We start from the raw sequence: 23,333 nt of genomic DNA, 5'->3' as shown, positions 1-23,333 counted from the left end.
TGAACAGCCAGCACCCATCAATTTGGGTAGATGTCCCTGGCTCGTGCCTGCAATCAAATCTGCTTCTCTCCGCAGAGCAGCAGCACGAGCATAGTCAAGTCCACCTCTGCAGGCAAAAAACTAATCATGGGCCTCATTTTTCCCACTTAAGAATGAACCAATTTATCACATTTCTACTCTTCTGGCTTGAGTTCAAGCTAATACCATGGCAAGTAGAAGCAGGGAGCCAGTAGCCAGATTGCTTCTTTTCTCCCTCACTGATTGTTGGAATGAGCTGGAAAGGCTCCAAAAGCAACAAGCAGAGAAGCTCACCACCACCACTAGCCTGGAACAGTCTGGCCCAACTTTTCCTGCTGATTTTGCATCTGGGGCAGCCAGACTGGAAGGGAGATTGAGACCAGACAAGGGAGCCACAAGCAACAACCAGCAACATGGCCTTTTCCATCCTTAACAGATACTGTACTCAGTTAAAAGTGTGGGCGGGGGAATCCTAAGCCTTAAATCGTTGATTGAAGACTTCTGGATCAAAAAGGCACTTTTTGTTACAGTCCTATTAGCATTTTCTACTCTTCCGGAAATGCTATCACACAGCAATGAGTTAAAACTTAGTACAGCAGCAACCTCAGATAACTCCAAGGGATTATAACTATGACTTGTGAGTAAGTCAGAAGGCCAGTCCTGGGTCCAGAGGCATTCATAAGCATTTCACATTTAACTTCCAGCATTGGTAATGAAACTTGACATTAGCATTCCAGGGGTGTCCTAGAGCACAAGTAATCCACGCTAGAAACCACATTTTGAAATCCATGTTGCAAGGGGTTTAATCAGACGTCTGGGTTTGTGCAATTATGTGTGAGCTAGCAAGAAGGAATGATGGAAAGCAAAAGACAAGGGGAGTGCCAAAAACAGCTTTCCCACAAACTATTTTAGGGATTTTGCCCCAGTGGCCACAACCTCTCTCCCTCCGCTCCCTTTGCATTTTCTCCAGAATATACACATACTATTTCTTTATACTGAAGAAGAAAAAGAAAGAAGTTTGAAAGAATCTCTCATACTTTGCTAGAAAGGTTATAAAGACTACCGATCAACCCTCCCTCTTGCCCCATTCTCTTATCTCCATTAAATCCCATCACTGATCTTTCGCTATCAGAACTCCCACTGTTGTTTTTACCTGCCAGATTTTCTACTTAAGCCTTCAGAGTAGGTAACCTTCTATCACATGCAAGGTGCTAAACAGAAGTCATTCCAGTAATTAACGTTTTAACTTTTACGCAGAAGCAGAGCACCAGATCATTCCTGGCTTTCAGCTGCACCTCACATTAAAGGATTTAGGCCTAATCTTTTTAAGAATTTCTCACTGCAAGAGTTATTTGTATGCTCTCCTCTGCCACAAACTGTTGGGCAGCCTAAGCGACTGAAGGGTCTCGCTTAGAGCAAGCAAGCGGCTGCCGAATTGGGGTGTTGAAATACAGTCGTACCTCCGCTTTACTATCCCACTGGATACGTAAACTTCGGGATGCGAACGTGACAAACCCAGAAGTATTTTTCTGGGTTTCGCCACGCGCACATGGCTCTACACGCCGTGCGCATGCGCAGAAGTGCTAGACCGTACCGGGCACATGCGCAGAAGCGGTCCTCCGGTGGCAAATTCCTCAGGGTGCAGCCGGACCTCCAGAACAGATGCCGTTCGCAACCGGAGGTACCACCGTACCACTTGTTGGCATCTGGCTATCTCAAAAGACAATGGAGTGTGCCTCTGCGGGTGAACTCAAAACCACTGGAGAATCACAGCACCTGCTGTGGCTGCAGAGACCGGTAACTCGTAACTGCTGCCTCCTGCAGTGTTTTTGCTGTGTTAGCAGCACCAAAGGGACCTCTCTGGGGAGCAAGCCTGAGCAGTGTGTGTGGAGGTTCCAGGCTGCCCAGACAACAAGATGTGGTCACTGTTGTGGTCCAAAGGAAAGCAGAGCACCAAAGGAAATTTGGCACCAGCTCGGCTACAGGAGTTGCTGGAATGAGGCGTACAAGATGCCATCCAAACATCTTAGGAACTCCACTCTGGATTTGTGTAGGGTTTAGTCTTTAGCCTCTTCTTCTACTAAAGATGTCTGGGTAAGCCTAAACATTACTCTAGAGAGGATAACAGAGCACGTGTTTTGTTGCACTCATAAAGTTCCATGTCCACTCTTTGGCATCTTCAGTTAACAGGATCTCAGGTGGAATGGAGACAAGGAAACTATACAGATGAAACCTGAGGAACGCAGAGACATTTTCACGCTGGCCTTCCAACCTGACTATTTATGAAGCATTCCGTGTAACCACTATAAGCTACTTTTCAACTGGCGATTCAATATCTAGACAATTTTATTTGTAAACCACTTTGCAATCCTTACAGGTGGAATAGAGAAACAATGTAGCACATTATTAATTATCCTTGTTAACTGTATTTCTTATCCTCCCTTCACACCAGGTCACCAACTTCATATTTTGGGAAATGGTTTGTCCATTTGTTCTCTAGGTTTGGCCATCTCTCAATAGATCATTGCCAAACTTAGCACAAGGGTTCCTGAGTTGGGGGCAGCGATCTCTGTCAACGTTCGGATGCTGAACACCATTATGATTCAAGATGGCAGTTTGAAATATCATTTCGGCGTGACTTTGCCTGTTTTTTTTGGGGGGGGGCATAGGTTTGGATGCCTCTTGAAAGATTGTCACCAAACTTGACATGCATGTTTCTGAGATGGGGGTGGCAGACTTTGGATGCTAGCCACCATTTTGAATCAAGACAGTGGACTGAAATGTCACCAATGTGGGCCTCCAAGCCCACATTCGCTTCCTGCTTCCTCTCATCTCTACAGGAAGTTACCTCAAGTACTTCCTTTAGACCTGGGAACTAACTATATACACAGGGAAGAAACCTGGTTTATGCAGAACCAAGTTTCAAAATGCAAAACCCAAGAGATGTAACATTAATGTGCACATTAAGCTCTGCTCCTTCCAAATGGAACACATTTTCCTTACAACTAAAAGTTTGCAAATCTTTTACCACACCTTGACTAAAATTGGATTTTGAAGTCTTTTTTGAAAGCTAGACTGTTGGCTTAACTAAGGCAGGGCGGGCACCTTCTTCAGCCTCTTATGAGCCAAGCCAGAACACACAATTGTGGGCTGGAACCAACTAATCTGAATCATTTAGCTGCACATAATTAAGGCCTTAAATGCAAGTTTCATGAACACAGAGGATGTCAAATTATAGCTGGCGAGCGTGTTCAGCTTGCTCTGCAGTATTCTTTTCCTCAGAAATTGTTAGGCATTAAGAACTGCACCAGACCTTGAAAAACAGCCTTTAAAATTACAGAGTTGGAAAATAATAATAATTCATTCTTAACACACACACACGTTTCCAACTTTTACCATGTTGACATTACATTATTCAAAATTACACACACATACCGTGTTTCCCCCTTTTTAAGACACCGTCTTATAACTTTTTTTTCTCAAAAAAACACACGGTGTCTTATTTTCAGGGGGTGTCTTTTTTTTTTTTAACGGTGCTACATGACTTGGGTTTTGTGAAGCAAGAACTGTCTATGGATAGATCTGCTCTGGGCGCCGGCGCTGGAGCCCTATCGGTTGCAAAAGCTGACGTAGATTGCAACGTAAAAGAGGAGATACTCAAGCCGTTGCATTGGGACACCTTGTTGGAAAAAAAGTGAATATCTCCCCGTTCGCGACGCTTTTAAAGCATTCCCTTTGTCCCCTTCCTGAGCTGACTCTCGAAACATTAATGAACTCCCTCCCCCTTGCCCTTCTCCCCTCTAACGTGGCTGCCTGCCTGCAGGGACGATGAGGTGGGAAACCTCTTTGCCAAGTTACCGTACAGCAGTTAAGAGAGGGATGCGGGCAGACGGACAGGTTGCCCTCCTCGCCACCCCTCCAGGCTCCCTGCGCTCCACCGGCAGCTCCTCTTAAGCAGTGGGGGCTGAAGTGATCCTGCCGAGGGATCTGGCTCCGGAGACTCTGCAGCGGGTGGGGTGGGGCTGCTTCGTCCAACGGCAGGCTCACAACTCCCCCCTCGCCGTCGCTAGGGCTGCCGAGGCTGGATCGTGTCCCTCATCCCACGCCTGCGCTGCGCGCCAGGTTTTGCCCGATCTGGTTCCGCGAGTTCCTAAAGAACTGCGAGATCCAGATCAGCAAGTTCCTAAAGAACTGCCAATGCCGCCGCCGCCTAAGCTTGGTGGGGCTCGGTGAAATTGCAGCCTGACGGCCCAGAGAAACAGCGGGCCGTCACCTACGTTGCAGAAAAGCCTCCGGAATCGTGTGGGAGGGCTAGCGGGCCTCCGGCCGCCGCTCTGCCTCAGGCCATGCCGCGCACAATGTTCCGGCGGCGCAGCTCCCGCCGCCGTCAGTCGCCCTGCTGCCGCTCTGCCTCGGGCCATGCGGCCCACAATGTTCCGGCAGCAGGGCTTCTGCCGCCGCTCTGCCTCCCGCCGCCGCTCTGCTTCGGGCCATGCGGCCCACAACGTTCCGGCAGTGCGGCTCCTGCCGCCGCCGCCAGTCGCCCCGCCACCGCTCTGCCTCGGGCCCCCTCCCATCTGGTCTCAAGCCTCTCTGAGGCTCCAAAGGGAAGCAACAAGGTACGTCTTATTTTCGGGGTATGTCTAATATTTCGCGAATGCATAAAAACCCTGCCATGGCTTATATTATGACTACGTCTTAAAAAAGGGGAAACACGGTATGAGCACAGACATTCGTGAAGCCCAGAATGCTTTTATTTTAAATGAAAGCCAATATGTGCAGCAGTCAGTCTGCACTAATGCACTTTGGGGGCTACTGCATTTAGTTCACCCCACCCTTTGAGCACTGTAATAAATGTGCAGGCTGACTATGCATCTAGACATAATATCATGTAATCCGATTTTTTGGGGCAAAAAAAATGAAAGGCACAAATACAGGATGGGAGACACCTGGCTTGAGAGCAGTACATGTGAAAAGGATCTAGGAGTTTTGGTTGACCACAAACTTGACATGAGTCAGCAGTGTGATGCAGCAGCTAAAAAAGCCAATGCAATTCTGGGCTGCATCAATAGGAGGATAGCATCTAGATCAAGGGAAGTAATAGTACCACTGTATTCTGCTCTGGTCAGACCTCACCTGGAGTACTGTGTCCAGTTCTGGGCACCACAGTTCAAGAAGGATACTGATAAGCTGGAACGTGTCCAGAAGAGGGCAACCAAAATGGTCAAAGGCCTGGAAACGATGCCTTATGAGGAACGGCTTAGGGAGCTGGGTATGTTTAGCCTGGAGAAGAGAAGGTTAAGGGGTGATATGATAACCATGTTCAAATATATAAAAGGATGTCATATAAAGGAGGGAGAAAGGTTGTTTTCTGCTGCTCCAGAGAAGCGGACACGGAGCAATGGATTCAAACTACAAGAAAGAAGATTCCACCTAAACATTAGGAAGAACTTCCTGACAGTAAGAGCTGTTCGGCAGTGGAATTTGCTGCCAAGGAGTGTGGTGGAGTCTCCTTCTTTGGAGGTCTTTAAGCAGAGGCTTGACAGCCATCTGTCAGGAATGCTTTGATGGTGTTTCCTGCTTGGCAGGGGGTTGGACTGGATGGCCCTTGTGGTCTCTTCCAACTCTATGATTCTATGATTCTATGATTCTATGATTCTATGATTCCTTGCAACCTCCTGCAAAGACAGATGCTGCTGTTAAATGCAATTAAACATCAACAACTAATAATAATAAAGGCATGATCCAAAACTTCTTCCCAGGTCCTCAATCAACACTAGGCAGATGCAACTGTTGGTGCCTGTTATTATTTACTAGCCTTATTCAGATGACCCGTGAAACACAATTGCTTACCAGTATTATTATTATTACTACTACAGCAGCTATATACCACCTTTTCTCCAAGATATTGTTCTCCTCAATTTTCCCAGCTTTCATTTAAAATAATAATAATAATAATACATTTCTACCATTTGTAGAATGATAGGACAACATGGACCAGCACTATCCTCCTGTGTTTTTGTAAGAAACTATTTTTCCCCTATTTTGCGCATTGTTAAGTGGTCTAGAGGCTTTGGCAGAGATGATGCAAGCATTTTTATTATTCTTAGTAAATAATAATAGGAAATAAAGAGAAGGCTATTGAAATTGAAAGAACAATTACTAGACAGCAAGACCCATTGGCAGGACTGAGCTGTAAGAGTCTGGGAGGGAGTTCCAAAGGTTATATGCCCCCCCACAAAACTGCTGAACAGAACAAAACACACTTCCTGATAAGATGGTATCTGCAAGGCACCCTCTTCTGCAAAGCTAAGTGATCTATTAGATATGTAAAGGGTAAGACAGTCTATATTGCTGGTTGTAAGACTCTGGGGAGCAAGCAAGTACGGTAGCTTGCGTTTATCCGAAATTTGGTTGACGTTGTCATGTGAGAAAACACAGTGTGGGAATTACAAAATGCCAGTGTACCTTTATAGATTCCTCGATCGTGATACTTATCTTCAAGAAAGTGAAAGACCTATCATCACAACTCTAAATTTCCTGCTTCTTTATCAGCGTAACTCAGAAGCTCTGTTTTGCACATGAGCCGGAACTGGCTGTCAACTTCAAAGATATGGGTTGTGTTTTTTTAATGCCATGGCACAACTTTGTCTTCCTTGAGCCTTTGGCAAGGGATGTGTTGCGAGACCCGAGCCCAGCAACAAGGATGATGGCTAGGATCTCCTTTGGAAGAATGGCCTTTGTTTACCTTTCCGGAATTCCAGCCTCCATGCATTTATCATTCGAAGAAAGTATACTGGTACCGTGTTTCTCCTAAAATAAGACACGTCTTAAATTTATTTTTCCTCCAAAAAAACACACCACGGCTTATTTTCAGGGGATGTCTTATTTTTTATTAAGTATTTTTTATTAACCATGCATTTTGTAAAGTGGGCAAGGCAAGAAAAGAAAGTAGGGTACTGTACCGGTAGTGTTTTGAAACTGGGCTTTGGGGCTCGGCATGGTGCGCTGCACACTGTGGCTCTTGCCGTCGGGGCTTGGCGTTGCGCACGCTGCGGCTGTTGCCGGCTCCCGCTCGGTTGGGGTTCGGCTCTGTGATTGCTGCGCCTCTTGCCGGCTCCCCTCAGTCGGGGCTTGGCTCCGCGAGCGCTGCACCGCTTGCCGGCTTTTGCTGAGTCGGGGCGGGCTGTTGCTGGCTCTCACCGGGTCCCAATGGTCTCCTGCTCAGTCGGGGCGGGCTGTTGCTGGCTCTCACCGGGTCCCGGGTCTCACCGGCTCTCACCTCGGGGAGGCGTGCTGTTCAGGCTCCCGCTGGGTTGGAGCTCGGCGAGCGCTGCGCCTTTTGCCGGCTCCCGCTCAGTAGGGGCACGGCGCGGCGCGCTATTGCCGGCTCCCGCTCAGTCAGGGCTCGGTGCGGCGTGTGCTGCACCTCTCACCGGGTCCTGCTGTGTCGGGGGTCGGCGTAGCGCGCTGTTGCAGGCTCCTGCTGCGTCGGGGCTCGGCGAGCGCTGCACCTCTTCCCTGCTCCCGCTCAATCGGGGCTTCGTGCGGCTTGCGCTACAGCTCTCGCCGGGTCCCGCTGGGTTGTGGATCGGCACGGCGCGCTGTTGTCGACTCTCCCGGGTCGGCCCTCGTGGGGTCCTGCTTGGTCGGGGCTTGGCGCGCTGTACTGCCGGGACCTGCGGCTCTCGCGGGGTCCTGCTGGTCGGCTCCCGGGGGGGTCCTGCTGGTCGGCTCTCGGGGGGGTCCTGCTGCAGCTCTTGCCAGCTCCTGGTCAGTCGTGACTCCACATGGGACATGCTGCTGGGTGATTTGGCAGGGCAGCAACATCCGTTTCAGGGCGCCGACAGGAAACTTCCTTTTCCTCTTCCTCTTCCTTGGCGCCATCCAGACCTGCTTCCCCCCCCGGCTTATTTTCGGGGTATGTCTTATATTTATTCTACCCTTGAAAAGCCTGCCGTGGCTTATTTTTGAGGCCCGTCTTATTTTAGGAGAAACACGGTAGCAACAGATTAAATGGTATGATCTTCTGCCAAACTCTACAGTTCTTATGGCTCAATCCTGCCAGTGTATCCAAATGTCCAGCAATTATTCTTACAATTTCAGCAGTCTCCTCTTTATTTTCTGCACCTTGATCAGATTTTTAAGGGAGATTAGCCCAGCTCAGGGGTCAGCAACCTTTTTCAGCCGTGGGCTGGTCCACCATCCCTCAGACCTTGTGGTGGGCCGGACTTTATTTTGAAAAAAAGTATGAACAAATTCCTATGCCCCACAAATAACCCAGAGATGCATTTTAAATAAAAGGACACATTCTATTCAGGTAAAAACATGCTGATTCCTGTACTGTCCATGGGCCAGATTGAGAAGGTGATTGGGCCGCATCCAGCCCACGGGCCTTAGGTTGCCTACCCCAAATACTGAAGCTACCTTGCATGCAACAGCACACACATTTGCCCAGGTTGCAATCCTATACCCACTTACCTGGGAGTAAGCTCCATTGAAACTCAATGGCACTTTCTTCCGTGTGCATATGTATATAGGCTTGTGCTATTAAATCTCAGTTGCTGTAAACTGCAGGAGGGGGAGAGAACTGTTGTGATCAGATCCTGCAGGGGGCTTCCCACAGGCTATTGTGAGAACAGGAAGCTGGACTAGATGGGCTAGCAGGCTCTTCTCACGTTCTTATCTCCCACTTCTGAATTTTCGGTGAAGAGTTACAGATGGGACTACGACAGCTGGGTTGGTAGAGCATGAGACTCTTAACCTCAGGGGCATGGGTCCGAGCCCCACGTTGGGCAAAATATTCTTGCTTTGTAGGGGGTTGGACAATATTACCCTAGTGGTCCTTTCCAACTCTACAAAATGTGATTCTAAGACTAGCCTCAGGATAAAGGTAAAGGTAAAGGGACCCCTGACCATTAGGTCCAGTCATGACTGACTCTGGGGTTGCGCGCTCATCTCGCATTATTGGCCGAGGGAGCCAACGTATAGCTTCCAGGTCATGTGGCCAGCATGACAAAGCCGCTTCTGGCAAACCAGAGCAGCACATGGAAACGCCGTTTACCTTCCCGCTGTAGCGGTTCCTATTTATCTACTTGCATTTTGACGTGCTTTCGAACTGCTAGGTTGGCAGGAGCTGGGACCAAGCAACGGGAACTCACCCCGTCACAGGGATTCGAACCGCCGACCTTCTGATCAGCAAGCCCTAGGCTCAGTGGTTTAACCACAGCGCCACCTGGGTCCCTAGCCTTAGGATAGCACTTGGCTAAACTGTCCACTTACACCAGGGGTTCCCAAACTAAGGCCCGGGGGCCGGATGCGGCCCAATCACCTTCTAAATCCAGCCCACGGACGGTCCGGGAATCAGCATGTTTTTACATGAGTATAATGTGTCCTTTTATTTAAAACGCATCTCTGGGTTATTGGCTCCCAGTACGTTTCCAAGCACAATTCAAAGTGTTGGTGCTGACCTTAAAAGCCCTAAACGGCCTCGGTCCTATATACCTGAAGGAGCGTCTCCACCCCCATCATTCTGCCCGGACACTGAGGTCCAGCTCCAAGGGCCTTCTGGCGGTTCCCTCACTGCGAGAAGAAGCAAAGCTACAGGGAACCAGGCAGAGGGCCTTCTCGGTAGTGGTGCCCGCCCTGTGGAATGCCCTTCCATCAAAGGTCAGGGAGATGAACAACTACCTGACATTTAGAAAACACCTAATGGCAGCCCTGTTTAGGGAAGTTTTTAATCTGTGATATTTTAATGTATTTTTGTATTTGTTGGAAGCCGCCCAGAGTGGCAAGGGGAAACCCAGCCAAATGGGCGGGGTATAAATAAATAAATAATTTATTTATTTATTTGTAGGGCCTGTCTGGTGTTTGTACATGAGTAGAATGTGTCCTTTTATTTAAAATGCATCACTGGGTTATTTGTGGGGCATGGGAATTCGTTCATTTTTCCCCCAAAAAATATAGTCCGGCCCCCCACAAGGTCTGAGGGACAGTGGACCCCTGCTGAAAAAGTTTGCTGACCCCTGACTTACATCCCTGTTATGACGTGTGGAATTCCAAACAAGAACTCTCTCTTCCTCTCATCCGCCCCTTCCCGCCTGGCTCCTTTTATCGATTTCATTTTCTCACATTGCATTTTCCTCCCCTGGGACAAAGATGAGTCTAAAACAAGCAGGCGCCTGCTTCCCCTTTTGCAGAAATTTTAAGCATGCACCCCAGGCCAACCTCTTCCAGACTAATCTAAAGCCAACTGACCCTTATTTTTCATGCTTTAAAACAGAATCATTGTTTGCAATGATCCAACTGTGATTGCCAAGTTTTAGGCCTGGAACAAACTGCCAGCCCATTTTATTCCCATGATTTTATGTAGCTGGTGGGCATGACTTCCCTTTATAGGTTCTCATTGTGACAGGGGGAGAACCCATCTGCCTTGAAGGATCCAGATTTGTGAATGGAAGGCTCTCTAAAACACTTATTCTCACCCTCAGACTCGAGGCCAAGGAAACACCTATTTATAATTATAATTTAGTACAAAAGCCATTAGAAACAGCCAACAGCAAAACATTTAAGGGATGCAAAAGCTTTCAATATTTCAGGACTGTGCCAGCTGTGAAAGGGACATGACTAAGGGCTTATCCATACTTACCTTTCCTCTGCTCTTTCTAGGCTCAGTTAGGTAGAGCATGGTGCTGATAACCCCAAGGTTGCAAGTTTGATTCCCCATATGGGACAGCAGCATATTCCTGCATTGCAGGGGGTTGGACTAGATGATCCTCAGGGTCCCCTCAAACTCTATGATGAGGTCTGCACTTTAAAGCTCCGTGTCCGAGTGTGGGTTGTTGTTGGGGGGGGGCGTTTGCCCCAGAGCTTTCAGCACGGAAACCCGCTCTTTAGTGCTCAATCGGAGCAAACATCGATCCACAGAAAATCTAATCCAAAATTTCAATCCAAATTGAATAAAACCATGCTTAGAAATGGAGGTTTAAAGTGTGGACCTGTGCCTGGAAAGAGCTGGGGAAAGGCAAGCCTGGATAAGCCCTAAGTCTTGCCTTTTGCAGGTATACAAACGGAAATAATCCACCTTAGCTGAAGGTGCTAAGCAGGAATCAGTTAACATTCAAGTGCTCAATAATCCCACCTGGGAGCATTCTTTCGCTTGCGACAACCTGCAGTCTCTGCATACCAGCTGAGGACATAACTATATTATAGACCAATCTGTCCTCATACATGCGGACACTTGTTTAAGAAAAAAAAAGGCTAAAGGAAACCAAAAGCAGTTGTCAGTCAATTCTTGCTTATTATAATTATTATTATTATTATTATTCAGCAGGATACGACACTGGATGGGGCTTCTAATGTCACCTCCACAGACGCATGCTAACCCCGAGCCACACACATAAAACAAAGCAGCATAGATAATTTCATCTCTGGGCATACAACAGAGAACATCAGTTCCATAGCTGGTATTGCACAGCAGAAATAACTTCAGACATGGCAGTTCAGCCAAGAGGAAAGTCGGATACATTTTTGTCATGTGCTCCCAGGACTTCAGAGGAGGGTGGACCACAGCAGGTTCCCTTGACTTCCATCTCTCCATTTGGGTTCTTGGTTAATCTCCACTTCATTCTATAAATGTGCTTCCATCGAAAGCAGAAGTCATAAAGTCTATTGCCCTGCCCCCCCCCCCGCCTTTCAAAGTACTAACCTGGAACTGTACGTATACAAGTTGGGTAGGGAGAAAAAAGAGAGAGATAAGACTGTCACAAGCAGAGCAGCATTCAGATCCATCAATCATCTCCTTGCCGGAGGGCTAAAATAATTTCTGATGCTGCAAGTAGATTATGAACTCAGAAGAATTCTTCATAAGGTTGTTTTTAACATTTGTATTTTTCCTTTAACTGGGGCATGAGAACGGGGCAAGTTGTGCAATTCGAATTTTACAGAGACTCTCAAGAAGGTAAAAAACAAAAACAAAAAAATCTCAAAATAAGGGTGCAGTGCTCAGAACATGCAAACTCATGACACACATGCATGAAAGCCGCCAATACCCTCCCAAGCTGGACACGCAGGTCAGGTGTGCAAATATTTCCCTGGAAAGGGCAGGTATTTCTGTCCAGGGATACACCCTTACAAGCACAAGGAAGGTGGTGTGCAGAATACACAGGCGTGACCAGTGCTGCCAACATAAGCCGTGTGACAATGGGGAAACCAAGGCAAGAGGAAGCCTCAAGTGCATGTAGACTGCAAGGCCATTAATGCTTTCGGCCTCTGAGATAAGCACCTGAAGACTTTGCCTTTAGAAGCGGGGAGGCAGCTTCCCCATGCTTGCTTCCCACGGCAGCCCAAGTTTTCCCATGGATGCTTCCACACAAAAGCATGGGCTAAAGACACACAGCAGGCTGGGAAAGACAAACGCTGGAGAAATGCTGACAGTCAGTGTAGACAGATGGACCAATGGTCAGACTCAGTATAGGGCGTCTTCCTCTGTTCCTAAATTTACTTTTGATCTGCAAATTAAGCCGGACACCCTAGCAGGACAGTAACTCAGAACTGCCACATTCATGTTTATTCCAGGGGTGGGGGGAGAGAAAGACAACTGCCAACCCACCTTTTTTAAAAAGTAAATCAAAATCTATGTTAGGAACTAAGAAGACAAAACTCAAAGGTTCCAACTATTCTGTATTAATCAGCAATATAAACTTGGCAATGTGTGGGAAGCCTGTGGCCCTCCATATCCTGCAGGACTACAACTCCCATCAACTCCAACCACACAGCCCAGGCAAATGCCAGGTGTACTCGAGAACACAGCTCAAAACTGGCCAGGTGTCAGGCTCATTTTGCAACTGGCCCAGGTCCAATTGCAACCATGTGGAGATCTCAGCATGCCTGGTTGGCAACTGGGGAAAGCGAAATGTCACTTAGAGAAGGATCTTCAAACTTCATTTGAAGCTTGAATTTGTTTTATTTTTATGTTTCATTTTTATGTTTTTATGTGTTATAAGAGATTTGATCTTTAAAATATAAAGCGGTGTACTGTAGAAATTAAATGAATGATAATAATAATAAAGTCCACTGCCAAAAACAAAAAAAGGTGTCTAGACATTCCATTGTGGCGACCGTAACCCAGGTTTAAGGCGCCATTTGGCGATTAGATTATATATATGGGAGTTTCTAACACTGGAGACGGGCATGTTCCACACCCCTACCCTAGCAGGACCAGTGATGGGAGTAATAGTTTAACAACAGCCGGAGAATAAAGTTTCAGAAATACGGCTAGAAAAGTATCTACTACAATGGTACCTCGGTTTAAGAACAGCCCTGTTTACGAACTATTCGGTATACAAACTCCGCAAAACTGGAAGTAGTGTTCCGGTTAGCAAACTTTACCTCCGTCTATGAACAGAAGCCGAATGGTGGAAGGGCACCTCGGTTTAAGAACGGCTCTGCTCCGCTTCCGGTCTGGCGCCATTGAAAGCCGGAGGGGAATTTTCGGGTTCCGAGGTTCCCGGCGCCTCAGAGTGCCGCTTGGGCAAAGCGGCCACCCGGAGAACCCCCGAATTTGGCTTTTCGGGGACGTGGGTACCCAGCAGAGCTCCTTTGAGTCCAGTTCGCCGCCCGACAACCCCCTTTTTGGGGGAAGACGTGCGCAGGCAGAGCGGACGGAGCCTTGGGTCTTTTTGCTACCTCTGAGGCGGTAAGCTCCGTGCCGGCGACAACGCGCGCTAGATGCCTCCAAAGAAAGAAATCTGGACTTGTAAGTAAAGAAAGTTTATAAATTTGGACGAATTTGGGACACAGGAGGGGAATTTAAAAGAAAACGGAGGTCGTTCCCCCCCCTACCGAGGTACCATCAAGCAATTGCAGAGCCTGCAGCCATATCGCTGGAACGGGACTCTGGACTTTGCTAAAAAGTAACTTGTACCCCTCCCCGGTGGTAGCGGAGCCAAGGGGAGGTGAAGGATATTTAATTTGGATCTCCGCAAGTTTTGGATATAAATAAGATCAAACTCTCCGATAGCGGGGTGACAGAAGCCTGGATGTACCGGCCAGCCAAAAAAGGATTTACTCTCGGGCACAACAGCCTATGCGCCATTCTGTAATTTGAGAAGACAAAGGACGGAGATAGTCAAAACAACCAGACATGCTGTGTGAGAAAGAGATGCAAACTGTGTGGGAAAAAGTGCGAGAGGTGATGCAGGGAGTTAAAGAGTATACGAGACTGACAAAGTTATGTATTGAGAATCTACGCCAACCTCTCTCCGCTGACAGCACTGACGCCCAGACTGAAAATTCAGAAAATAAAAACTTTAACTTTTCAAGACAAGAAGACCGAGAGGGCTTACAGTTATCGAACGAAGTGCAGCCGGTGGGAGAGGCTGCACGGGACATGAGCTCCCAGGACCTGTGTCTCCCAGTGAGAGAGGGAGAGCAGGTTCCTGGAAAAAACAATCAAGCTGTGCCACAGACTGAAGTGATGGCCTGGGTTCGAACCTCCTTTGTGAGAGAGGGGAGGCAAGAACCGGGCGAAGAACATGCTAACTGGGAGAACAAGAAAAAGGAACAACTGGACTGGGGATGGCAGGGGGGTTGGTGGAGCGAAGAAGCTGGGTTGAAGTGGGTGAGAGATGGAGTGGGTTGAGAGGAATTGTAAACAAAGGGACGGATTAAATGGTTTGGATTTGGACTGAACATATGAGCTGATTGGGATATCCAGGGGAATGTCATCCGGTGGAGGAGGGGGGATATTAGGTTTTCAAATCGTAATTGGAGGGAAAGATTATTTGTTTTGATAGTTAGAATAATTTTAGTGAAAATTTAAGAGGCTAAAGGGTGTAATTAGAGGCTTAATTAAATTGGTAATGTGGTTTAAAGATGTTAGAATGTTAAACTGTATATGTTAAAATTCTTTTTCGGTGAATAATTGGAGAGATTTTAATTTAATTAGAAATTTGCTAAATAGGGGTTATATTTAGGCTCGGGAAGGGAGGAGCGGGGAAGTCAATGTTATGACAATGTGATGAATAATAGATTGGTTTTATTTTCTTTTTTTCTTTTTCTTTTGCTTTTTGTTTTAGCTATTTTTTGCTTTTTGCTTTTTTCTGTCTTTTTTGGATTTTTTCTTTTTATTGTTGATGATTGGCTGTATGGTTATATGGAGATAATGATATGAATGGAAATCTTAAGTTGAAAATGACAATAAATATAATTAAAAAAAAAAAGAACGGCTCTGCTCACCTGTGTTTTCTCATCCAAGTCCCCCTCCACCTCATTCTCAAAAGATAAAGCAGGCATCCCCAAACTGCAGCCCTCCAGATGTTTAGGCCTACAACTCCCATGATCCCCAGCTAACAGAACCAGTGGTCAGGGATGATGGGAACTGTAGTCCAAAACATCTGGAGGGCCGAAGTTTGGGGATGCCTGAGATAAAGGAACAGAAAGCTTTGCATGCAGAAAGTCCCCGGATTCAATCTCCAGTTTCTCCTGGAAGATCTGGGAGAAACTTTGGTTTGAAACCCTGAAGACAAGGCCAGCCCTATCATTTGGTAGGAGACAGCTGCCTGGGTGTATAGAGTATGCCCCACAATCTTTCCTGTACCCTCCTAGGCTGCCCCTAGATGTAGTGGATGATGCTATCCCAATGCCAGTGTTAAGGTAAGGTTCATGTGCCCAGTCCAATTGATTTCAGCAGGCGGAACTGTCCTTTGCCTAAAGCAGCAAAATCCTTTGGGTTGGCCACAGGCAAACCAGACCCAGAGTAGCAACAAAACAGAGCTAGATGGAAGAATGGTCTGACTCAGTGGCGCAGCTTCCTATGTTCCTACTCCCAGCATCGGTGAACAGGAGCGCACACGCTCCAAAGAACTGAATAAAGTCAGTTTTTAAGATTCACTGTATGTCAGGACATTCCTGCGGAGGGAGGAGATGGGCTTGTGCTCACCTGGTGTACACATTCCCCTTCTCAGAGCTGTGTGAGAGATCTCATGCACCAGTAGGACAAAATATTCCTGTTTTACAAGTGCCATGCAAATTCTGAGATCCACCAGCAGAAATGCTACCTTAGGCTAAATATGTCTAGTTGCTCCACATCAGGCTGGAAACAACAATGAATTTCATGTGATAAAAACACCTGGATCAGCCTCAAGAAAAAGCAATGGGCATGATTTTGCTTTGACGCTTTGAAAAGTTTGCTTTAATACACCCGGCACTCGTTTTGCGGGAAGTAAACCAAGAGCTGGCATGTATTCCAGAGTCACTAGCTTAGCTTAAAATGTTTATTACTGCTTTCCTGTTTCCTTACCCCCTCAGGCGGAAACTTTGACAAACCCTGCTTGGAGGTTTAGACGCAAGATATTGATCCACTGCGAACAACAGTGCCCTCTTCTCTCTGTCCTTTGCTGGAGAACTTGCTACAGTCCTAAGCACTCTTGGCTGGAAGCTTTCCACGGAATCACAGAATCTTGGAAGGGACCCAAGAGTCATCTAGTCCAACCCCCTGCAATGCGGGAATATTTTGCCCAACATGGGGCTTGAACCCACAAGCCTGAGATTCAGAGTTTCATGATCTACCCACTAGGCTACTATGTTACTTCACTCTGTGAGTTAATTGAACAAAACAAAAGTGCCACAAGAAAAAATAGAGAGCTGTGCATTCAACTAAGAGCATAGACCTGCTGACATTAATGAACATAAGTTAGACATCCGTTTACTTCAATGGGCTATCTCTGAGTAAGGCTAGTACTGAATATCACCCGTAGTCTGGTGACAGATAGCTAGATTATTGCTGCCCCAGCTGGGCTCCTTTGGAAGGGAGGGAGGGAGGGATAAACCATAAATTTTAATAAATAAAAATAATGTTAATCGGCACTCCAATCCACCTTAGCCATTCCGAAAGCCCAGTGCATTCCAAATGCCATTCCTACAGGAGAGAGCGAGACAGCATTCCCATCTATTTGGCAGCAACGCCTTAAGGGCAGAGTAAATCATCCTATGGGTATTCTTCTATATTTACTGACACACCCTCCTTTTCGCCCTGACAGGGACTCGAGGTGGCTTACACAGCTAAAAACATTTGGGGGGAGGGGTGCCAACTTAAATGAAATATGGGGCGGGGGGAGGCCAGGTAAGCCCCGGTCTACATGATGGATCACAAGATGCGGCACATGCACACCATTTGAATTGCAATGCCTATTAACTTAGGGTGGGGTGGGGGCTCAAATATTTTATTGGGGGGAGTTGGGGGGGAGCACAAGTTTTTAAAAGATTGACAGAATCCTAGAGCGAAATAGAGAGAAACTCGGCGTTATTATTCCAACGGGGCATCCAGAACTTTTATCTTCCAACTTCTATTGGGCGCGCGCATCCCTCTCTCGAATGGATGGGGAAAGGAGGCTCGGGAACTTACCCGCCCGCCCCCCCAACCAGGTCTTATCTCGCCACACGGCTGCTCCAGCCCCCTCCCCTCCTCGTTACCTCAGCAGCAACGCCCCCCTGCGAAGCGCACCTGCGCCGTCTCCACCACCGCCTTGCCTCAGGAGCACCCGGGCGCTCGCGAGCGCTTTCCCTTCCCCGAAAGCAAGCGAGAAGCTGCAGAAACGTCCGAGGCTCGCGCTGCCCAGGAGGAGATGGAAAACGGGGTAAAAAAAAAAGCGTTACCTCCTCTTTCCTTCCTCTGTTTACGTGCCCCGAACTGCAGCCAACCGCCGACGCTTAAGCCGCGCAGGGCGCGCGCGACGCTCCAAGGGCAGCCAGGCGCCTCGCTGGGAAAGAAAGCGAAAGGTGCGCCGCCCGCCCTTGCCTGCGCGGCAGGCGCAACGCCCCCCCCGCCGCCCTTCTGGGCCCTCTGGACCAATGAGAGGACTGGGAGGGCCCTCGGAGGCAGAGCGGGAACTCCCTCAAGCAAGCTTGCCCCCACCTCACTGTTTCCTCTTAACTCCCCAGCATTGATGAACAGGTTAAAAAGCACAGGTCTCACTACTGATCCTTGGGAGAATTCACTTTCCACATCTCTCCATTTGTGTTTTTTTATTTTTTATTTTATATATGTATGTATGTATGTATGTATGTATGTATTGTGTATACACACACACACACACACACACACACACACACACATATATATATACACATACATACATACACATACCGGTACATACATACATACCTATGTATGTTTTTTATTGAGTTTTCATTTTTCTACATATCAAATTAAACATCCAATGACTTCCCAACAACCACTATTTTACTATAGCCATTCAAATCAATTTTCCACTTTTACATCGGTCAAATATTATTTTCCCTCTCTTGAATTTATTTTAACGCTGCCAGCATTTTCAGCTGTGCACAATTATTTTCCATGCATTCAATAAACATTTCCCACTCTTCTTTAAATATATATTCTTCTTTGTCTCTTATTCTGTAAGTTGAACCTGCATATTAACATCTTAAATTGCCAATCTTCTTTTACAAGGGACCTCACTCACTTTCCTTGGGGGGGGTGGGCAACAAAACTCTCCGTGGCTGCTGTTGCACACATAAAAAAAACTTTTCTGGCACCTGGGAATTTCTGTCTGGGTTGTTCCCAACAAAAAGGATTCTGGTTTTTGGGGGGAGAGGTAAATTTAAACATTTTTTTTCAGCTCATTAGAAATCATTTCCCAATATTCTTTCACCTTTCTGCATGTCCAACATCTCTTTGTAGAACTGTCCTTTTATTCCTGCTGTTTGCTGCTACTTAACCAATTCCTGCTCCACAAGAGGATCTCCCCTCTTATTAGTTCAGTTATTCAAATGTGCCAAGCGGGGATGTAAGCTCTCTCAGTTCAACATTCAATCTCATGTGTGATTTGGCTTCCTCTGTGCTGAAGTCTGGGATTACATGCGTACCAAAAACCAAAATTCAGCTTTTTACCATGAGAAAAAATACAGGCGTCCTTTAAAAGAAAAAAGTTGCAACCAGGGTTTAATTTTTCAGCCAGAACTTGTCAGAACTCAGTTCTGGCACCTCTCAGATGGGTGCCATTGGCATTATAAGAGAACAAGGGAGGTGTTCATGGTGAGTTCCAGCGCCTCTTTTTCTAGAAAAATAACACTGGTTGCAACCCTAATCACACTAGGGCATCCGTCCTGAGTAGTGACACTTCAATTTTTTTACAAACTAGACATTGGGAATTAGGGTCCTTGGAGCACCTGAACTAATATCAGCTCCAAATCTGGGGTGTCCATCACAGTGAAGATGCATAATTATTGTGCTAAAATGGAAACCAGGGTGTTGATATATTTGTTGTTGTCGTTGTTTAGTCGTGTCCGACTACCCCATGGACCATAGCACGCCAGGCACTCCTGTCTTGCACTGCCTCCCGCAGTTTGGTCAAACTCATGTTCGTAGCTTCAAGAACACTGTCCAACCATCTCGTCCTCTGTCGTCCCCTTCTCCTTGTGCCCTCAATCTTTCCCAACATCAAGGTCTTTTCCAAGGATTATTCTCTTCTCATGAGGTGGCCAAAGTATTGGAGCCCCAGCTTCACGATCTGTCTGATATATTTGAGAGTTTGCATAAACTGGAACAAGGAAGTTAAGCTGATTTCTGTTTGTTTTAGAAGAGGCTAATTTCATTTCTTTCTCCAGCCTGACTAGTTGGGACGATGGAATGTGGTCATGTCAGTATTCTGAGCAGAAAGGCCAACATGCAGTAGATAGGAAGAATATGTGGTTGTTTTTGACCAAGTGGGAATATTTTCAGCTAGGAGATAAACACTGGTTGGGCAGCAACAGGAAGAAGCTTTCTCCTCTCCCAGCATGGTTAGGAAACGTTTCAGATGCTTCCCCCAGCAGCTGGAGGCTTGTATGTGCGTAAAAGGATTGTGGCCCTGAGGTGCCAGTCTTAAAAAACACACACGGTACATCAGCTGTTATTTTTTCAGGCTGCAGATGGGGTGGAATTTTTCAGCGCTCCCCTACATTAAAAAACAACAACCTTGCATTCAGAAAGCAAGCTCAGCCGGGAATGTGGGCTCTGGGCCCCACCAGACGACCTGTTTATGCAGAGGTTAGATTACCGTACATCTGGCCTTCATTGAGCTCCCCGTCCCCCGTCCCCCACTTCAGATTTTTAAAGGAGGTGGTTGAGGGCACTTAAAGGAGGTAGCTGAGGGCACTCAGCATTCATCCTACATCAGGGTGGATAAAAATCAATGATTAAAAAAAAATCGGATTTTTAAAAATTTAAATCGGATTTATAAAATAAAATGCTTTTGGAGGAAAAAAGTCTTTCTAAAGATAGTTTTCTATTTATGTTTACATTACAGCCCAAAGGCTATTCATCAGGAAAGAAGGATTTGTTTTAAGTTTTTCATGTGTGCTAAAACTCAGTCTAAGTTTTTTTTTAATTGTTTAACCACATCAGTTAACAAACATGGATACATATGCTATAAGGTTATTGCTTTAGTTAAATAAATTGTTTAAATTGTTCTTAAGGGAATGATCATTTTTCTCCTTCCAATAAAGTACAGCATAAAAGTTGTCCAAATATGAACAGTTAACTTAATTAAACCTCACAATAATTTCATAATTATCTGTCAATGTATTTCTAATAGTATAACCAAATCAGTAATTTTTGATATAACTGTAAAAACTACTCTGAAAATTTATTGTTCCAAAAATGAAACCTTCATCTGGTTGTAAATATTAAGATTATTCCAGCAAAAATGAGTCTTTCTGTAAAAATAAAATATTTAAATCAAGTATTACGTTATTTAAATCAAATCCACCCTGTCCTACATTCATCCTTATTTGCTTGCAGGGTGTTTATATATATTCCTGTTAATTTCATTCATTCACCCCATCCTTTTCATAGAATCATAGAATTGTAGAGTTGGAAGGGACCTAAGGGTCATCAAGTCCAACCCCCTGCAATTGCAGGAATCTTAAAGTATGCAAGACTGATGACCATCCTACCTCCACTTAAAAACCTTGGGGTTGCATAACTCCATACCCTCCAACATTTATCCAATGATGAAAATTGGGACATCCTAAGTAAAAGCGGGACATCCCGGAATCAAATCAGAAACCGGGACGGCTTCTGTAAATCCAGGACTGTCCCTGGAAAATATGGACAATTGGAGGGTCTGTCCCTGGCATTTCCTGGTAGAACTGGGAGAGACGCCTTCCTAAAACCCTGGGCAGTTCCTGCCAACCACAGTAGACAATGCTGTGCTGGATGGACCGGTGGTGTGACATGATATATTCCTTGGCTCCTAGGAGCGATGTTGGACCTCAAGCCCTAGGGCAAAGGCACGGCGGTGGAGTGAAGCTGATTTGCAACGCACTGAAACATCATCAGTGGATATGAGTCTCAAACTGGGTTTATCAGTGGAAGGCAAATTGGAAGAATATGTAAGCAATTTTTGTGTTCAATGTGAAAAGCATGCACGATTGCTCGGTGAGCTGCAACAAAACTTGCCACGCCCTCCCCTACCTCTCCTGCCCCAGAGCATTTGAATGAGACCGAAACTGGCTTTTTAAAAGTTTGATCACACAAATTAAGATGGTCATTCTGCCTGAGAACCAAGCACCGTTTTAAGGCTGCACGCCGCTGGAAGGCTGTAGTAATAAAACTTTTAACACTCCATGGAAGTCTGCATGAAGCTAGGGCTGCCATCTCCCACCCACCCCTGGCTTTAGCAGCAGAGATAAGGAAAACCGTTTCCCCACTTTTTATCTCTGAAACAGGATAAGCATCTCCTGCTATATCCCCTCATGACGAGCCATTAACTTTTAGCTGTCATTACTTGTTTAGGGACAGTTCCCCAAAAGCAAAGTGAGGAGTGGGCAAATTTGCTAAAAGGCCGCATAGTATGATGCAGCCTCTGTTATTATCATTGATTTAGCTGCTTCGGTCGTCTTTTGAAGGCACACCTTTCCAGCCCAAGGCTTTCCCTGATTATTGCAGTTGGGGCATACCTTTTCTATGTTAGAATGCTTTATTGCACTTCTGATTGCTATTCTCAGTAGTCGGGAGTGATGCTTTTATTGTACAGTCGTGCCTTGGTACTCAGACGTTTTGGCTCCCTAACGCCACAAACCCGGAAGTGAGTGTTCCGGTTTGCCAACATTTTTTGGAAGCGGAATGTCTGACGCGGCTTACGCAGCTTCCAATTGAGTGCAGGAAGCTCCTGCAGCCAATCGGAAGCCGCACCTTGGTTTTCAAACCGTTTCAGAAGTCGAATGGACTCCCAGAACAGATTAAGTTCAACAACCAAGGTACAATTGTACAGGCATACTCCCACACACTTATGTGTGATCGCCTCACACACAACCGCATATACGCATGGTGCTGGGGGGGAAATTGTAATTGAATCTTACCAGAAAATTATGGGAAGCAGCTGAAGAGTCCTTGTGCCTTGTGAGGAGACCTAGGGCCGTCTTAAGCGCCCCTGGCGCCGTGGTGCGCTGGATCCGTCTGGCGCCCTCCCGCCCCGTTTCCCAGGCGCTGCTGCGCGGCGGGCGGGCAGGCAGGCACAGCGCGGTTGCCATGGGTACAGCTGCGCGGTAGACCGGAGGGCCAGCGGGCGGGCACAGCTCGTGGTGCCCTCCTGGCGGGCCGGCGCCGTGGTGCCCTGCGCCACCCAGCCTGGCCGTAGGGCCGGCCCTGAGGAGACCCCGGAGCCCATCAGTAAGGGCAGAGAAAGCCCCGAAGAGGCCATAGATGCATAGGGACTTTGTTTATGCTACTCGGCCTCTTGACACTTGGGGCACACAGCAGAAGCACCTGCTTTCTGGCACATCCTGCAGCCTCCAGCCAGCTCCAGAGATCCAACTCTAGATATTTTTGTCTGGATTGGAAAGAGAGCTGGAGAACAGAAAAAATGGGCATTTAGAGGGTGCTCCCCACTTACGAGGGGCCTGGAATGCAAGCCCTGCATAAGTTGGGTGTGTGTGCCTGTATATCTTTATAATACAGTGGTACCTCAGGTTACAAACACCTCAGGTTACAGACCCTTCAGGTTATAGACTCCGCTAACCCGGAAGTAGTACCTCTGGTTAAGAACTTTACCTCAGGATGAGAACAGAAATCGTGCGGCAGCGGCATGACGGCACAACGGGAGGCCCCATTAGCTAAAGTGGTACCTCAGGTTAAGAACAGTTCCAGGTTAAGAATGGACCTCCGGAACGAATTAAGTTCTTAACCAGAGGTACCACTGTATTTGTGTTCTTTAATTTGCTGTACAGCACTTAGAGATATTTTATATTTTAAGCGGCACATAAATGCTTTTCTAAATCCAGAGGTTGACATAGGTAGTATGGGGAGGGGGGAT

The 23,333-nt window shown here is 46.7% G+C and overlaps 1 protein-coding gene across 11 annotated transcripts in view; it reads right to left on the bottom strand.

Moving 5' to 3' along the window:
• Window positions 1–17,785, bottom strand: part of SYTL2 (synaptotagmin like 2) — a 61,269-nt gene extending 43,484 nt beyond the window's left edge. For 4 of the 11 annotated variants that reach the window (XM_035114530.2, XM_060273893.1, XM_060273894.1 and 1 more), the window contains exon 1: window positions 17,491–17,656. The gene's annotated coding sequence lies outside the window, so the exon portion shown is untranslated. The other 7 variants (XM_060273892.1, XM_060273891.1, XM_060273897.1 and 4 more) reach the window with 5 other exon arrangements.
• Window positions 17,786–23,333: the final 5,548 nt, after the last annotated feature.

This window comes from Zootoca vivipara, chromosome 4 (genome assembly GCF_963506605.1).
Source record: "Zootoca vivipara chromosome 4, rZooViv1.1, whole genome shotgun sequence".
NCBI lineage: Eukaryota > Metazoa > Chordata > Lepidosauria > Squamata > Lacertidae > Zootoca > Zootoca vivipara.
The sequence above is the reverse complement of the archived record's forward strand: the minus strand, read 5'-3'. Positions and strand labels throughout refer to the sequence as shown.